We start from the raw sequence: 16473 nt of genomic DNA, 5'->3' as shown, positions 1-16473 counted from the left end.
GCACAAACTCACTAGTTTTTTGTTTACCACACTATATTGGAAATATGTGATCATTTTAAGACAACATTTGTATGGGTCTTTTTTCGAACATTGGGCCGCATTTCACCTTGGGTCGAGGCATGAACTATGGACATTTTTGAAGGCTATGGGTTATCACATCACCTATTATCAATTATGAGAGGACTCTGGGGAGGCAATGGTGAGCTGAGTGACTGCATTGCTATTCAAAAAGGATTCACGCGGGGTTGCATGCTAGCTCCCACCCTTTTAATACTTTATATAAATAATGTAAATGAATTCTGGGGTGAACGACTCACCTAAACTTAATGACTGTAAAATCACAGCTCTGCTGTTTGCAGGTGATATGATGTTAAATTCACAAACCCAACGGGTTTACAAACATTGTTAAACAAGTTTCTCCTGGAAACGCTACGGCTTAGAGGTAAATACCAGTAAAACTAATTATATGGTCCTCAACCCGTAGAAATCAGATAGGAGGATTTACAATGTGGGGATACTGTGTTGGAAATGGTTTATACTTTTGACTACATGGGTATACAAATCTCAAAAACAGTATAATGGACCTCCCATATCACCAAAAGTGGACTGGTTGTGCAGCACAGATTTATTGCTGTTCTAAAGACACACAAAGCAACTGCATCAAAATCAGTGCCACCTCCTCTTCAACTATATAGCAGGAAGGCTCAAGGTACTGCCCTTAATGGATCTGAGATATGGGGCATTCAGAGTGTTAATAGTCTAATCATTAAAGAGAATAATTGTGTTAGATCCCTTCTGCCAGTGAGCACTACAGTGCATCCCCTCTTTCTGAACACGAGTCTCAGGGAAAGTGCTCATAACACGAACATCAGACCCCTTGTATTCTGGATAAGACTTCTGCATACTGAGGAGTTGGATTCTTATATAAATGGCTATTTGGTGCTTATAACAATGGACAAATGTAATGTGTTACCATGGTTAAGCTATGTTAAAAACTGGCTGTATTCCTTAATTTTACAAATATTCTGGGATAATCCAAGATGTAGTAACGGTTACTTAATTAATTTGTTGAAAGAATGTGTTAATCCTTGGTTAAGGAGAAATGGAAGGTGGTTTACATGAAGGGAGGCCTAACTGACAAATGCATATTAAGTCTTCACTGGAATTGAACCTTTTATGGAGGATGTAATTTCCACATTATTCCAAAAGTTTATATATTAAATTTCAATTAGTAATACTCCCCATAAAAGGTTTTACTGCAAAATGGTTGAAGGGGAGTACATCACCTGACAGATGCCCATGTTGCACTGCTGCGATTGAAAGTGAGGGGCATTTTCTATTTTCCTGCCCTGCTTGCACGCAGATAAGGCGAGGGTGGATTTGTCTGATATGAATGAACCTGGCCCTAAACATCACTAATCTGCACTAAGGATTTTAAAATTGGATACTCCAGGTTTTATCGTTTTTTGATTGAGGAAATGGAGACAAGAAGGAATCATAACAGTGACTGAGACCGGGTGCCCAGTACATAGTAGTCTTTGATGCCTTACATAGGAGTTGCACTTTAAACATGTTATATTTTAATGTTTTACAAGTGGATTGTTATAACTGTGTGTTTTATGTGAAAAACTCTCCAAAAGAAAAAATCAATGAATACATTGATGAATAAGCAGTTCTCATACCCGTGTAGGCTCCATCCCCTACACGGGGACACAGAACTTTGCAGTAGCTTTCCTACTGGATTCTTTTGTTCATCGCACTGTGTTGCATGGAGGGCTTTCCCACTTGGCAATGTTCCCCTCTCGTCTCCTCACACGCAACCCAACAGCCGTTGGCTTCTTCTGGAGATGATGTGTGACTGTCCAGCTGTGCCAGAACAAAGAAAATTAATGATTGTCATAAAGTGAAGCAGCTGCAGCTTGGGATTCCCAAGCCCCAGAAGGCTGTTGTGCGCTCCGCATCGTGCAAACGTACACAATGTGCAATGGGCTCAGGCCTCACTGGGTGTGTCGGCACAATGCACCAGGATACAGCTGATATGATAGATGATTTTCTTTTTTGTAAAGCTTTATTTATGATTTTTTAAGTAGTAAAGAACAAAAGCAACATAGCACCCAATTAGGGTTATTCAATATTACAATACTTTTTGCAAACCTGCGGGGGAAGAAAAAAGTTATCAATACTAGCATGTGCAGAGATCAAGTCCATACACTGGATGACGGAGGCAGTGCAGAGAAGGTAACAGTGTTGAAAGATGGAACATGCAAGGGATATTGGTTTATGTTCATTAATACGCAGTAGTGTGCACAGGGGATTGGTCCTGTGAGCCCCCATCAATTGTTGACCGGTAGTCCCTGAGAGGTTGGCAGATATCTTTGGGTCGTGAGGTGGGAGGCTGTAGCGCGCCGTACACTTCACTAGTAGTGTTGCAGTAGATCAAACTATTGATCCATGCCTTTACAGACGGACGTATACCACTACCCTGCAAAGTAATTCCCTGTGTGGCCAGTAACAGTGCAATTGCAGTGTATCTACGCATAGATTGAGGGACATCTGCCACGTGGCCCTATGATGCTACAAGAGAGGCTGGACTGAGTCTGGCTTCCGTCATTAGGGACAGGTGCTCAAATACCTCACACCAGTAGGCTCCTACATGAGGGCAGGTCCAATCTGGACCGCGCAATTTGGATCAACAGCTTCTCAATGGTGGGCCTGTAATTTAAACGGATCACATGTTCTTTGTCCCTGTGGATTATATTACCACGGTATTTAGTGGAATCTTCGCTCCAGTGCAGCGGGTGATTGTACCTCACCGCAAAGGTTACATCAGTCAATGCAAAGTGCTCTAATTTCACCAAGCTGATGTGTAACCCGCAGAATTCTCCAACACAGATAATCTATAATAAACCTGGTTAAGATTCCAAGCAGGCTGACGGATGACTAGCAGTATGTCGTTTGCATACATGGAGATTAATAGAGGGCCGTGTTGAAAATTTGGCCCGTGGTGCATGTGTTTCCTGTAAATGACGCACTAGGGTATCCGTGGTGATTATAAAAAGTAATGGTGACCTAGGGGATCCCTGACAGGTGCTCCTAGCGATTGTGAACTGGTCCGTAAGAGAATCATTCACTTGAAGCCAGACAACCGAGTGTGAATACAGTAGCATAATCAGTGTAATGAAGCCCTTGGGAAGCCTGAGTTTCTGCAGCGTCAACCGGAGAAAAGGCCACTCTAATGAATCAAAGGCCTTTTCTGCGTCGAGAAGAGCAACGGCTGCAGATATTTCTAGCAAAACCCGGTTGAGAACCACAAACACCTTGCGGAGGTTGTGGGCCATGGATCTGTGTGGAACTAACCCAGTCTGAACTGGGGAGATGATCTGTTTGATTAACAATGCTAACCTTGTGGATATTACTTTGGCCAATATTTTAGTATCAAAATTGAGAAGGGAAAGGGGCGGTAAGAGGAGCAGAGCTGAGTGTCTCTGTTGGGTATCAGCAAAAGCGTGACGGCAGCCTCATGCAAGGAGGAAGGCAACTCGCCATCCTCGAGGGCCTAAGCATACATCTCAAGTAGGTTTGGAGCTAGAATTGATTTATACGTCTTATAGATAATACCTGTAAGACTATCAAGGCCAGATGCCTTGTTGTCATTCAGGGTGTCAATGGCCTGTTCTATTTCCTCTGCGGGTATTGGTTTGCTTAAAAATTTATGCTGTGCTTCTGTGATCCAAACCATCGCAACCTCCTCGAGGTAGTCAGCTCTGGCCACGTCACCCCCCTTAGGTTTGGTGGGGTACAGTTGTTTATAAAAATGTAGGAGAACATCAATGATATTAACAGTATGAGTGACACATCTGCAGACATCAAGTTGGAGTTCAGATATGTAGACAGGACTGTGAGTCGAGTGCAGGAGATTGGCCACTGTGTGCCTTGGGCGCTCACCCTCCCCATAACCCCTGGCTCAAACATTTCTGCCTAGGTAGGCAACCTCTCCTTCTGCTAGGGAGCGGAACTCATCCATCAGTATGGAGTGTCGATGTGGTTCAGCACCTCCTGACCGTAGCATGTCGGATCTGTCAATGTCTTTAAGTTCAGTCTCTATGCATTTGATGCTGTTACGGATATCCCAAAGAACACGCGCATGCTTTGAGATGCAAACACCCCGGATGTAGGCCTTAAAGGCCTCCCATACGGTGGCCTGATGGGCCACTGAGCCAGAGTTTAAGTTGAAGTATTCTATTATGGAGTTGTGGCATTCTGTATGGAACACTGCAACTAAGAGGGCAGTGTCAGGAAAGCTCCATCTCCTCTCCAGACCTCTACTAATTGGGATATCAAGATTTATCAGTACTGGTGACTGGTCTGATAGTGTACGGGGCAAGTGTTGGACGCCTCTCAACAAATGGAGAGCATCTACTGATAGGAGCCAGTAATCAATGTGCATCCATATTGCATGTGGTGCGGAATAAAATGTATATGTGGATGAGGAGGTATGTAGGTGTCGCCACACAACATTCAAGGACTAGGTGTCACCAATGTCTTAGAACACTATAGAGGCCTGTGGCTTGCTGGTTGTATGCGTCCCTTTGAAGTCTAGTAAAGGGTTCTGCACCATGTTCAGATCACCCCCAAATGGTAGTGGCCACAAACCAACCCATGGTTCAGAAGAGCTTGGAAAATAAATCATGGTCATCTATGTCTGGTGCATATACATTCATGAGAAGTACGGTTTGATCAGCTAGATGACCAGAAAGCACCACATAACATCTCTTGTTGTCTGAAAAACTAGCTGTGAGACTGAAGGGGACAGTTTTGTGAATGAGTGTGCAACCCCCAGAATAGGCGCTGTAGCTAGAGAAGTACCAATGTTATCCCCAAGTTTTTGTAAAGGTTGGAGAGTTTTGTGGAGGAAGGTGCGCCTCTCATAGGAAGACAATTTTGCTCCATGTCTATTGAGGACAGATATTCTCTACTTTCCCTTTCAGGGATTTTTTAAGCCCGAATGTTCCAGGTTAGACAGGAGATCTCAGCTGATGTGTTCTGTTCCGCTAGTGTCTTAGTCATGGTGGGAAGTGAGTAATCTGCATAATCAGGATGGCTGTACGTGAATACCCCAGGTAATGGTGAAAAAAACAAGAAAAGGGAAAACAAACATCCCGACAAAAAGCAACCCGAATAACCCCTCACCCACATGGAGCGTCCAACTGCTCAGTGAATCCCTTAGAAACCAACATGAAAACATACATCACAAAAGACATCATAACATGGTATACACCAAGGGGGTGGGCAACACCACTGTCTGTGGGGCCTATTTGAAAAAAAGTGTTGTTTAATAGTAATTGGTTACAGGTGAGTTGTGGCCTATCTTGCCATGAACTGGGCCAATAAGGGGAGTATATTTTGCCATCAAGGAGTGTTTATCAGATAGATTGATTTATTACTCTCAGATTTATGGGTTAATTCGGTATAGAGGCATTCCTCACTCGGGTGGTTCGCGTGTAAGCTGGGGAGCGGTCTGGGCTCGAACGCAGAGAGATTACACCACCAGAGGTGAGTGTTCTACAGAAGGAAGGCCATCCGCCGGGGTTTCAAAGATCTGAGGTTTCCCATTGACATCTATGTGGAGCCTGGCTGGATACAGCTTGCCATATTTAAGCCCCTCTTTGTGGAGCAGTGCCTTGACTTCCTGGAAATTATGGGATGTCTCCTAGACCATCAGGGTTAAGTCAGGGTACAGGGAAATAGTGGATCCTTGCTATTGCAGTGGGCCCCGCTCACAAGCCATCCGGAACACCAAATCCCAATCTCTGAAGTTAAGCATACAGCCAATTATGGGACGCTGAGGAGCACTGGGAGACGGTTTGGGCCCCAAAGACCGATGCACATGTTCCACCACAAAGGTGTCCCTGAAGCTCCAGCGCTGAAACAGTTCAATCAACAGCCACTCCACAAACTGGTCTGGATGCCCCACATTGGTAGACTCCACCATGCCAATGATGCAGATATTTGTCCTGTGCGATCTTGTGTCTAGATCTTCATTTTTAATGGCACTGTTTTTGAGGAGCCACTCCATCTTGTCCAGGCATTTGGTGAGGGATGAGGTGCTGTCTTCCATGCTGGATACATGTCCCTATGCACCATCCAAACGATTATTGTGATGGTCTATCTTTTTTCCTAGATGATCCAGGCCACTTGACAAGGTTGCTTGTCAAGAATCAATGGATCGAACCCCAGCCCACAATCCAGTTACAACAGCATTGGTCCCAGTAAGCTGCTCCCTGCCAACAGGGTTGCTTCTGTACTGTTCAGCGTCAGAATAGTTTCAGGCTTACCAGATTGCCTGGCCTTCTTAAGAAGAATTTGGCTTTGCTTGGGATCGCCCTTCCCATGACATACGGTGGGTGAGCTCCATAGGAGAATATGATCCAAGGCTCCAATGACTAGGAAGACCAGGGCCCAGCAGTGCTACCCCCAGGTAAGGAATAGGAAGTTTAGGGGTGGGCAGTCTATGACGCAGCGCACCCAGACGGGCGAACAGCAATAAGTATCACAGCTCTGGTGTGTTCAGGTGCCCCAGATGGACGGTGTGGAGGGCCACCGGTAAAGGGGGTCAGTTTGGTCCTGCCAGCCCCAGGACGCAGCACCAAGGTGATATGGTAGATGAGCACTGGTGACCCAACCAGGATGCAAGCAGTGGGGGCAGAGGGAGCCTAGGTGGTGGGTCAGGCTGCCCAGAGAGGGAAGTGAAGGGCTCCAGCAATGTATGCAGTGTATTCAAGAAGCAGTGTGAAGCTGCTGTGGTCGGCCCAACGGCACATGCATCACAGGTCCTCCTCGTGGGCGTAGTGATCAGAAATAATAGTAAGGAGCAGCAGGGGCCACCAGTTGGGGAAGCAGCAACCGTGTGATCACCAAGAGGGCCAGTCGCCACGTAGCACTCACGGCTATTTTGGAGGTCATTGCAGGTGCTCAACTCTGGGGTGGGGTATGGATGTCCAGTCTAAGAGTGCGTTCCGGTGCGAAGCCTCCCCACTCACTCCACAGCGTCAGCCACCACCAGGCTGTCCGATGGCAAACCCCAGCACTGCCGCGTCTCAGTGCGTGCACCATGGCTCCAGCCGCTCAGGTCCTCAGAGTGTAGGTGGTTGGCAGCAGATGGCAGTCGCTGAGCGCAAGGGGCCCAGCTGGTCTCGATAGCCCATTCCTCAGGCTGTCCTGTGGCCCCTGTCATAGGTGGACCACCGAGGAGGGCTAGGCTTAATTGCACATCCACGGCGTATTGGCTCCTGTTTTACACATAGCAGCCTAAAAAGTATAGGATTACACTTGCGGGTGCTTGGGCGAATGTGACTGGCAGTGCCGGGGCCATTTAGTGTAGTTCAGCACCCGGAAACCATATTTTTTGGGCTGATGCAGCCAGAGCTTCACACATGCGTGGCCATTGTGGACAACGGCGTGGCAACACACCCAGATGGATGATTTTCTATGGCTAGATCAAATCTACCAGCTGCTTTCCACTCAATACTAACAATGGTTTCCCTACAGGAGATGATTGCATTTTATATTGCGTTTCTACTAATGAAATTTTAAACTAAAGTGGGGTTGACCATCGTGAACATTCTCATGCCTTGTTATCCGCAAGAGCAAAAAGAATAGATGATGGCCAGAAAGCAGAACAATGCAGACATTCACCCCAGGCACAGATCTGGGTTTAATCTATTGTTTTTGCTCACCCTGCCACCCCAGTTTGGACCAAGCCATATGCAACTCAGTCTTCAGCTTGCTCTCCATTGCAAGAGTCCAGCCCGAACTGCCAGACCAGGTCCTCCCTGGACTGGAAACAAGCATCCGGGGACCTGTTTCAGGATATTACCTCTCATCAGCCAGGCTAGTTGAGTCCAGTTGCATAGTGAGCTATATACAACTCAGGCTTGACCCTCCTCCCCATTGGAACAGCCCAGCCCGAACGGCCAGGCCAAGTTCTCCCTGGACCACAAACAAGCATTCTGGGACCGGTGTTGGGGTAGGATCACTCATTAGCCAGACTAGCTTCAATCCAGTGGCATGGTGAGCGAAGGACCCACATCTGAACATACGCTTCCCACTTAGGGTGACAAAAGCAAATAGAACAGATGATGGACGGAATGCTGCACAATGGAAACATTCCCCCCCCCCATTGACAGATCTGGGATTAATCTATTGTTTTTTTGTGCTCACCATGTGTGCTGCTTTACTCTTCAGAATATCAAAACTATGCACTTCAGGATATTTTAAGGCACAATGTAAAGCAATCACTCTCAAACACCTTCGTAAGTAGAATAATCAAGTTTATTTAAGGGGCAAGTTCTCAGCTAGCAAAACTAAACCACACTAATATATATATATATACATCAGGAGAATAACATGAGAATAATGATAAAGATATAAGCACTCTGTGAATAATTGCAAGAGTAAGTGCATATAATACAAGCACACACAATATACCTCAATGCTCAATAGCATGAAAATGACTGCAAGAATAAGTGCATATTACGCGCGCACACACAATATACTTCAATGCTCAATAGCATGAAAATGACTGCAAGAATAAGTACATATTACGCGCGCACACACAATACACTTAATAAATTGAAAACTTCACCGAAAAGAGCGTCTGCATCCCTCCGCCGTACACAAAGCTGGGGAACCCAAATCAGCTGGCACAGGGAGCCTCTGTTCGGGACAATCAGTCCTCCTGGCGTTGCGTCCAACCCAGAAGAGAGTTCCTAAACCAGCCCATCCAGGCCCCCAACTTTTATAGTATCTACTAACGCCCAGGAGTCTTTTCTAGAAAAAGACCCCCTCCTTTACAAATTGTGCAATCGGCGGTACCTTGTTCACCCTTCGAGACGTCTCCTCAGAACGGGCCAAGTTCCCAGGAGAGGACTCCAAGGTGAAGCTTGCATTCCTCCTTGTCTACAGGCGCATCCCCCTGTTGTTCTAACTGATAGCTCGTGGAATGTAAATAGCGCCCTTCGTACCAGGCAGATGGAGCGAAGTTGAGCAGAAAAACACCCCACCCTTCAGCTTGCCGAAGCTTGTGGAAAAACACAGAACAGTGCCTTACGCACCGAACCAGACTCGACAAAATGGAGTCGTGAACCAAAATGGAAGCGAAGGCCAATGAAAGCAGAGGCCAATGGTCCACACTCTGCACCACTGTTTACCTTGCACGTAGTGCTGCCACATGCACGTAGTGTATGTAGCAATACATTTCCACCCTTGGACCATTTGGACAATTTACAACTAAGTATATCCTATAAGCTGAAATGGCAATGCTCTTGGGCGAAACTGAGATAGAAGGTTAGGCACACACTGGATACAACAACATAATGAAATTAAAATAACTGTTATGATAATGATTACACCAAAGATATAACGCAGTTGGCCTAAATTAGGCAGCCATCCAAAAGCCCAATCCCACCACCCCTTGTCAACATCCTGCTGCACCCCCTTCACCAACTTATGCAGGGCCTCTATGTGGGAGTTGATTGATATGGAGTGGTCGGATAAATTGAAGCAACATAATCCTTCAAAATCACTGCAGCCATGGTTGTGTTTAAGCAGTAAATAATCAATAGCAGCGCGATTCTGCAAAGCAGCTCTTCTAATTCCCTGTACATCTAATAACAGCTCAGCTAAGGCAGCTGATGTATAGTTAATATTCTTGACTACTAAACATGCAAGTTTATTAATAACTCTGGTATTATATACTGCAAGTCCTGGCACCCCTACGATAGAACCAGCTAAACTAACATATTCTGTTTTGGACAGCAATGAAATTTCAGAATCACAGTCCGTAGGTAATTGAATAGTGTCTCTGGTATAGCGAGGGTGTAGAGCAGTATCCATAGGAAACATGAGAAAGCCTAAGCGTGACCAGGCACAAGGCCCTCCGGTTAGATTGGCTGGAATATAAGTAAAAGAAAGATTACCACAAGAAAAGAGCCAACCTTTAGGCAACTTAACATTTTGAATGTGGCTGGCCGCAGGCACCACATGTTGGCAAAACATCGAATTATTTACATTCAAACAGGTTAGGTCAGTCCGTGAGTGGCACAACGTCCGTTGTGCAGCAGTTAAGTTTTTGTCTCTTTTTTCCAATTTGAGCTGAGCACATTTACCTATTTTCATAGGATCACAGGTCAATGAATAGCACACATCCCCATTTGAGATGTTAAACGTGAGTATAGATGTCATGTTCCTCCACAACCGCCTGCCCACCTCCGGGCAATGACGGCAGTACTCATAGAGTGACAGATGGGAGCGAACGTCACTCAAATCCACCATTCCATCCTGGTTTGTATTGTTAAAGATGTGTAGTAATACAGCAGCAGGAGTGGGCACTGCCACTAGACAAGTGGTAATCAAATCTTGAACGCTTTGCATGTTACTCATACAGAAGTGAGATATATTCAGCACTTCCTGCGCTAGATGAATCCAAACATTGTTCGGTTGATGCAGCAGCGTTGGCATCTGCGGCTGACGGTTGAATTTTTGGGCTATGAGCCCCTCCCGCTCCCCGGTGGAGTCTCCCGAACGGGCTCCATACACCACACTCATGGCACAGGCACTCCACAGGATGATCTGAAAAGAACAAGGGACAAAACACGTATTATCATTCTCGCAGATAGCATTTGTCAGCGGGAACATGTTCCCATTTGTCTTGACCAGGTCGCATAACTACCAGGACATTGTCTGGTCCAGTGGCGATGACATCAGCGGGTTGAGGAGGGTTATTTGGGGATTCAATCCACACTTTGGCCCCTGGGTTCTTGTCAGTAGATCCGAACCCTCCTTTGCCTCTCACAGTGAGAAGAGCTGGGGCGCTCCCCTTCTTAACAACACCTCCATAAACCGGTATAATGACAATTTGGGCAACGCGATCACCAGGTTGCACCACTAGGTCTGTGTCACCACTGTTCAAGAGAATGACTTTCAACTCGCCTTGGTAGTCTGCATCTATCACGCATCCTAAAACTTGGATGCCCCTCAAGGCAAGCCCAGATCGAGGGGCGATCAGACCGTAATGCTCAGGGGGAATCTGAATTCCCACCCCAGTTTCAATCAGAGTGATGTCTCTAGGTTTCAATCGATGCATGTGTAAAGCATGTAAGTCAAGTCCTGCAGATTCTGGTGTAGCTCGATATGGGGCCAAAGCTCCTGGAGCTGTTTCCCAATACACAATGGTATTGCTCGTTGTAAACGGATTAATCTGTAAAGCAGGTGTGAGCATTCTCATGAGAGGTGTCTCAGCATTTGTAAGGGGTCGGTTGTTCAAAATTTGCAAAGCATCATACAAATGATCCCTCCACCCCTTCAGTGTCCCATCATTCAGTTTACGCAATTGTTCTTTCAGCAACCCATTCATTCTCTCAATCAGTCCCGCTGCTTTTGGGTAGTAAGGTATGTGAAAAATCCACTCAATATTGCGTTGTGCACAATAGTCCTGCACTAGTCTGCCCTTGAAGTGGCTGGCGTTATCACTTTGAATCTGGAGTGGCACTCCATAGTACAGAATCAACAGATCTAGTGTTTTCAGGGTGCTCTGCTGAGTTGCGCGCTTGCAGGGAAAGGCTATGAGATAACCAGAGTAAGTGTCTACCACAGTGCAGGCATACTGACACCCTCTGCTCACTGGCATTGGTCCAATGTAATCAATCTGCCAAATCTGTCCTGGCAATTTACCTCTACCTAGCTGGCCTCTCACCACCTGTGGGACCGGTCTGTGCTGTGCATGCTGACAAATGGGACATTCAATGATTGCTGTTTTAATCAAATCTAGGGGAAGATGCATCCCTCTAATCTCAGCCCACCTGTGAGTAGCCTTTTCTCCAAGATGTCCGCATTTCTGGTGTGCCCATTTAGCCATTCCCACCAAATCAGAACTCTGCGCCTCCACTTCAGCCTCTTGAATCTTGGCTCGATCGTCTGCAAGACAATTGAACCATCGGTCTAATTAGTCAGTTGGACAGTGAGCGTCCACATGATAGACAGTCACGGTGCTTTGAGGTAATATTTCCCAGATCTCCTGCCATAACTCCTTCCCCCATACCTCTTTGTTATGGATTTTGTACTGATGTGCATGCCACGTGGGAAGCCAAGTAGCTAACCCATTGGCGGTAGACCAGGAATCTGTATAAATGTGACATTTTCCGGGTAGCTCCTGTTTTAAAGCCTGATACACGGCATAAAGCTCTGCATACTGGCTACTTTTTCCCTGTCCTGTAGTTGTCAAAAGCTTCTTGGTAACAGGATTATAGGACACTGCCTTCCAGTGCCTTTTCGCTCCAACATATTTTGCTGAACCATCTGTGAACCACACATGTTTTTTGTCATCTGCAGACAAGTCTGCGAACGGCTGGCCCCACCCTACTGGGGATTCACACACTGAAGGTACATCATGCAACATTTCGGAATTCTCCACTGGAGCCTGCACTACCTGCTCATGCAAAACGGCGGTCCCTTTTGGACCCGCTCGTGCCCTGTCCTGAACATACCATTTCCATTTTATAATGCTGGCTTCTTGCGCATGTCCAATTCTATGAATTTTTGGGGAACTCATCACCCACTGCATGATGGGAATTTCAGGCCTTAAAATCACATTGTGTCCCAGTGTAATTTGCTCAGTATCAACCAGGGCCCAATAGCAGGCCAGCAGCTGCTTCTCAAAGGGAGTATACCGCTCTCCTGCCTCAGGTAACTTCTTTGTCCAAAATCCCAGGGGCACCCTCTTTCTTCCTTGTTTTTGCCATAAACTCCAATTGGCATACTGCCCCTGGACTGTCACATTCAACTCAATGTCTCCCTCTCGAATCGGCCACAAATCCAAAGCATGCTGAATGGCGTCTTTCGCCAATTCAAACGCGCACTGCTCCTGCTCTCCCCATTCAAACGCATTTTTCTTTCGTGTAACTTTGTACAATGGGGCCAAAATCTGAGACAAATGGGGTATATGTTGTCTCCAATACCCGAATAGTCCAATAAAACTCTGGGCTTCCTTCCGATTTCGCGGTACTGCGAATTCCTTAATCTTTTGTTTCACTTTTGGCAACACTTCTCTGTGTCCCTGATTCCACTGAATGCCCAAAAATTTCACGCTCTGAGACGGTCCCTGCACTTTCTCGGGGTTAATCTCCCACCCTTGATTCTGCAAATGTTCCACCACCCTGTCTAGCTGAATTTGCACCTGTTCTTGCGTCTCTCCCTGCATCATCACGTCATCTATATAGTGAGAAATTTGCACTCCAGGAACCACTGGTACTTCATCCAAATGCTCTGCCACCAGCCGGTGGCAGATAGTGGGGCTATGTAAATACCCCATGGGTAATCTACAGAAGGTGTACTGACGCCCCGCCCATTGGAATGCCAGCTGAGGCTGGCTCTCAGTAGCTATTGGTATCGTAAAGAAGGCATTGGCAATGTCAATGGTTGCATACCAAGTCCCACTGTGTTTCTGTATGTTCTCAATCAAGGTAATGGTGTCTGGGACCGCTGCAGTCAGAGGAGGTGTATGTTTATTCAATTGGCGATAATCAATGCAAATCCTCCAACTGTTATCACTTTTACGAACAGGCCAGAGGGCATTATTCCACGCAGTGGTGATGGGAACTATTACCCCGGCCTCTAGTAAATCATGTATAGTCTGGCTAATCTCCTCATGTCCTCCCGGAATTCTGTACTGATTCATTTGAATCACCTTAGTAGCTTGGGGAAGTGTTACCGGAGGAATCTTCAACAGCCCCACCCTTGCGGCGGCTATTGATATAAATCTTTTGGAACCAAATTGATAACATCCATCTTCCAAATGTAGGGTCATCCCTTTCAAAATGTCAATTCCAATAATGTATTCGGGAATGGGCACAATCAGGACAGTGTATTCTCTCTTTGGAAGTGCCCCTATTTTCATGGGAACCACTATCTGCACTGCCGGGGTTTCTTTTCCGCCCAATCCCGTAATGGTAAAGTACTGTCCCCTGAATTTTCTTGGATTGCCATGAATCAAAGTGGCCTCCGCTCCGGTGTCAACGAGGGCTCGAACTTTTTGAACATTTCCACGTTTCCAATAAATTTCTACTTTGACATGAGGTCTGTTATCTTTGCGAGCCCATCCCTGCACCGGAGTTTGGCCTGTTTCCTAATCTATTTTCACTCTGCGCACATCAGAGTCTGCCCAAGTCAAATCTGGATACAGTTTGCGGTAATTCTCAGGGAACTCCTCCTCCCTGTCTCTGCTTCGCAACCTCTCTGAGCTTACCAGCTCCCTCTCCCACTCTCTTCCTCAAGTTTTCCCAGAACCTGTCAGTTCCCGGTCTCTCTCCCTGCTCCGGGTTCCCTCTGCGCTTCGGTGCTCTTCCTCCCAATTTCCGTCCTCTGGGGATCTCTCTCTACTGTGGGGTTTTCTCCCTCTCTCTCCCTTTTCACCCTCACGCTCCTCCCCTCCTGCCTTTCTCTGGTTCACCACTTTGTTATCCTTCTTGTTCCCTTTCCTACTCCCCTCCTTTTTATCCAAACCGCGTTTGCGGTACATTTCCCACAGGTCCTTGGTGCTTATCCCATCGATTTCATTCCTGGTCACCCCATCTCGCATCAAGGCCTGAAACATGTCTCGCCTTGTCACCCTGTTGTTATCAGTACGATTCTCAGACCGTGAATTCCTCTCTGGCTTAGCCCATTCTCCTAAATCACTTAACTCACGCACCGCTTCTACCACCTGAGACAATGGGTTACCCGTCTGATTAATTAACAAAGTCATGATGACATGCTTATATGCAGGAGGAGCGGCCCTAATCAGCCGGTTTCGCACAGACACACTTAAAATTCCATTCATCAAATCATGGGCATTACCCATAAAGATAGCTGTTTTCATCCCTTCTTCCTTCAATCTCTGTACTGCATCTCTCAAAGTATACCAAGGTTTATCATTAGGCGGCCAGTCTGACTCTGTCGGATACTTCTGAGCACACCCTTGCGCAGCTAGCTCTAACAAATTGGTCATGGGACCATTCCCTGGATAGGTTCTAAACTCATTTTGAATAACCGGGTCTGTACTTAACATACAAAGCCTCGGGGCGTCGCCGTGATCCAATTGGACCCCCTGGCCCCCCATATCGTGCACCCGCACCAACCACGTAAGCAATGTTTCCCCAGACCTCTGTCGAAATCTGTCTATCACATCACTTAGTTCTTGCTGTGTATAATCCTCCAGGGCATCCAACATCACCCCTCCAGGATTAGCTGGGCTATGCTGTAACTTTCGCCGATATATGGGCTGCGCCCGGACAACATTCCTGCGCTCTGTCTTCTCCTGTCTAACATCTTGGCAGTCATCGCCCCCGGACCCATCTGAAAAATCAGATGTATCCCAGATGTTTCCATCCCAAAATTCAGGGTCAAAGGCTAATCCTGCCTGAGAGATAGCTAAATGCACCTTCTTTTTATTAACTTTCCCTCTTCGTTTCTTGTGTTTATATTTAGCTACGCTAACAGCCGTTCTCTCCGCAGCCAGTTGGTACATTTCCAACTTATCACTTAATAATTTATTTTGACAAGCTAGCATGGTAGAGGAATTTCGGGCTTCTACTAACTCCTTCTCCAGCTGCTCGTGGTCTTTTTGTAACTGTAAACATTTTTCATACAACTTTCGGTACGCAGAAAGCAAGATCCAGCCTCGCCTCCCCAACGCACAAATCTCCCTTCCCTTGTCAATTGAAACTTTCCGTAAACATATAAGAAGATCTTCAGGTTCCACATTCAACATACACGCATTCCAATTTTCACACAAACCAGCACAACGTGACCATTCCTGAGCTAAAAGTTTATATGGAGCAGTTTCCCACCCCGGTATTTCTATGTCTGGATTTGCTACATGAGAACCTGCTTTTGAGCTCGCTTTAATCTTATTAAGCATTTTCCCTTTTTTTTTTTTTTCAAATCCTGCAAACGACTACGCCAATTTGTGCTGCTTTACTCTTCAGAATATCAAAACTATGCACTTCAGGATATTTTAAGGCACGATGTAAAGCAATCACTCTCAAACACCTTCGTAAGTAGAATAATCAAGTTTATTTAAGGGGCAAGTTCTCAGCTAGCAAAACTAAACCAGACTAATATATATATATATACATCAGGAGAATAACATGAGAAGAATGATAAAGATATAAGCACTCTGTGAATAATTGCAAGAGTAAGTGCATATAATACAAGCACACACAATATACCTCAATGCTCAATAGCATGAAAATGACTGCAAGAATAAGTGCATATTACGCGCGCACACACAATATACTTCAATGCTCAATAGCATGAAAATGACTGCAAGAATAAGTACATATTACGCGCGCACACACAATACACTTAATAAATTGAAAAGCTTCACCGAAAAGAGCGTCTGCATCCCTCCGCCGTACACAAAGCTGGGGAACCCAAATC

Source organism: Pleurodeles waltl, chromosome 6 (assembly GCF_031143425.1).
Source record: "Pleurodeles waltl isolate 20211129_DDA chromosome 6, aPleWal1.hap1.20221129, whole genome shotgun sequence".
Lineage (NCBI taxonomy): Eukaryota > Metazoa > Chordata > Amphibia > Caudata > Salamandridae > Pleurodeles > Pleurodeles waltl.
Note: the sequence above shows the minus strand (reverse complement) of the source record.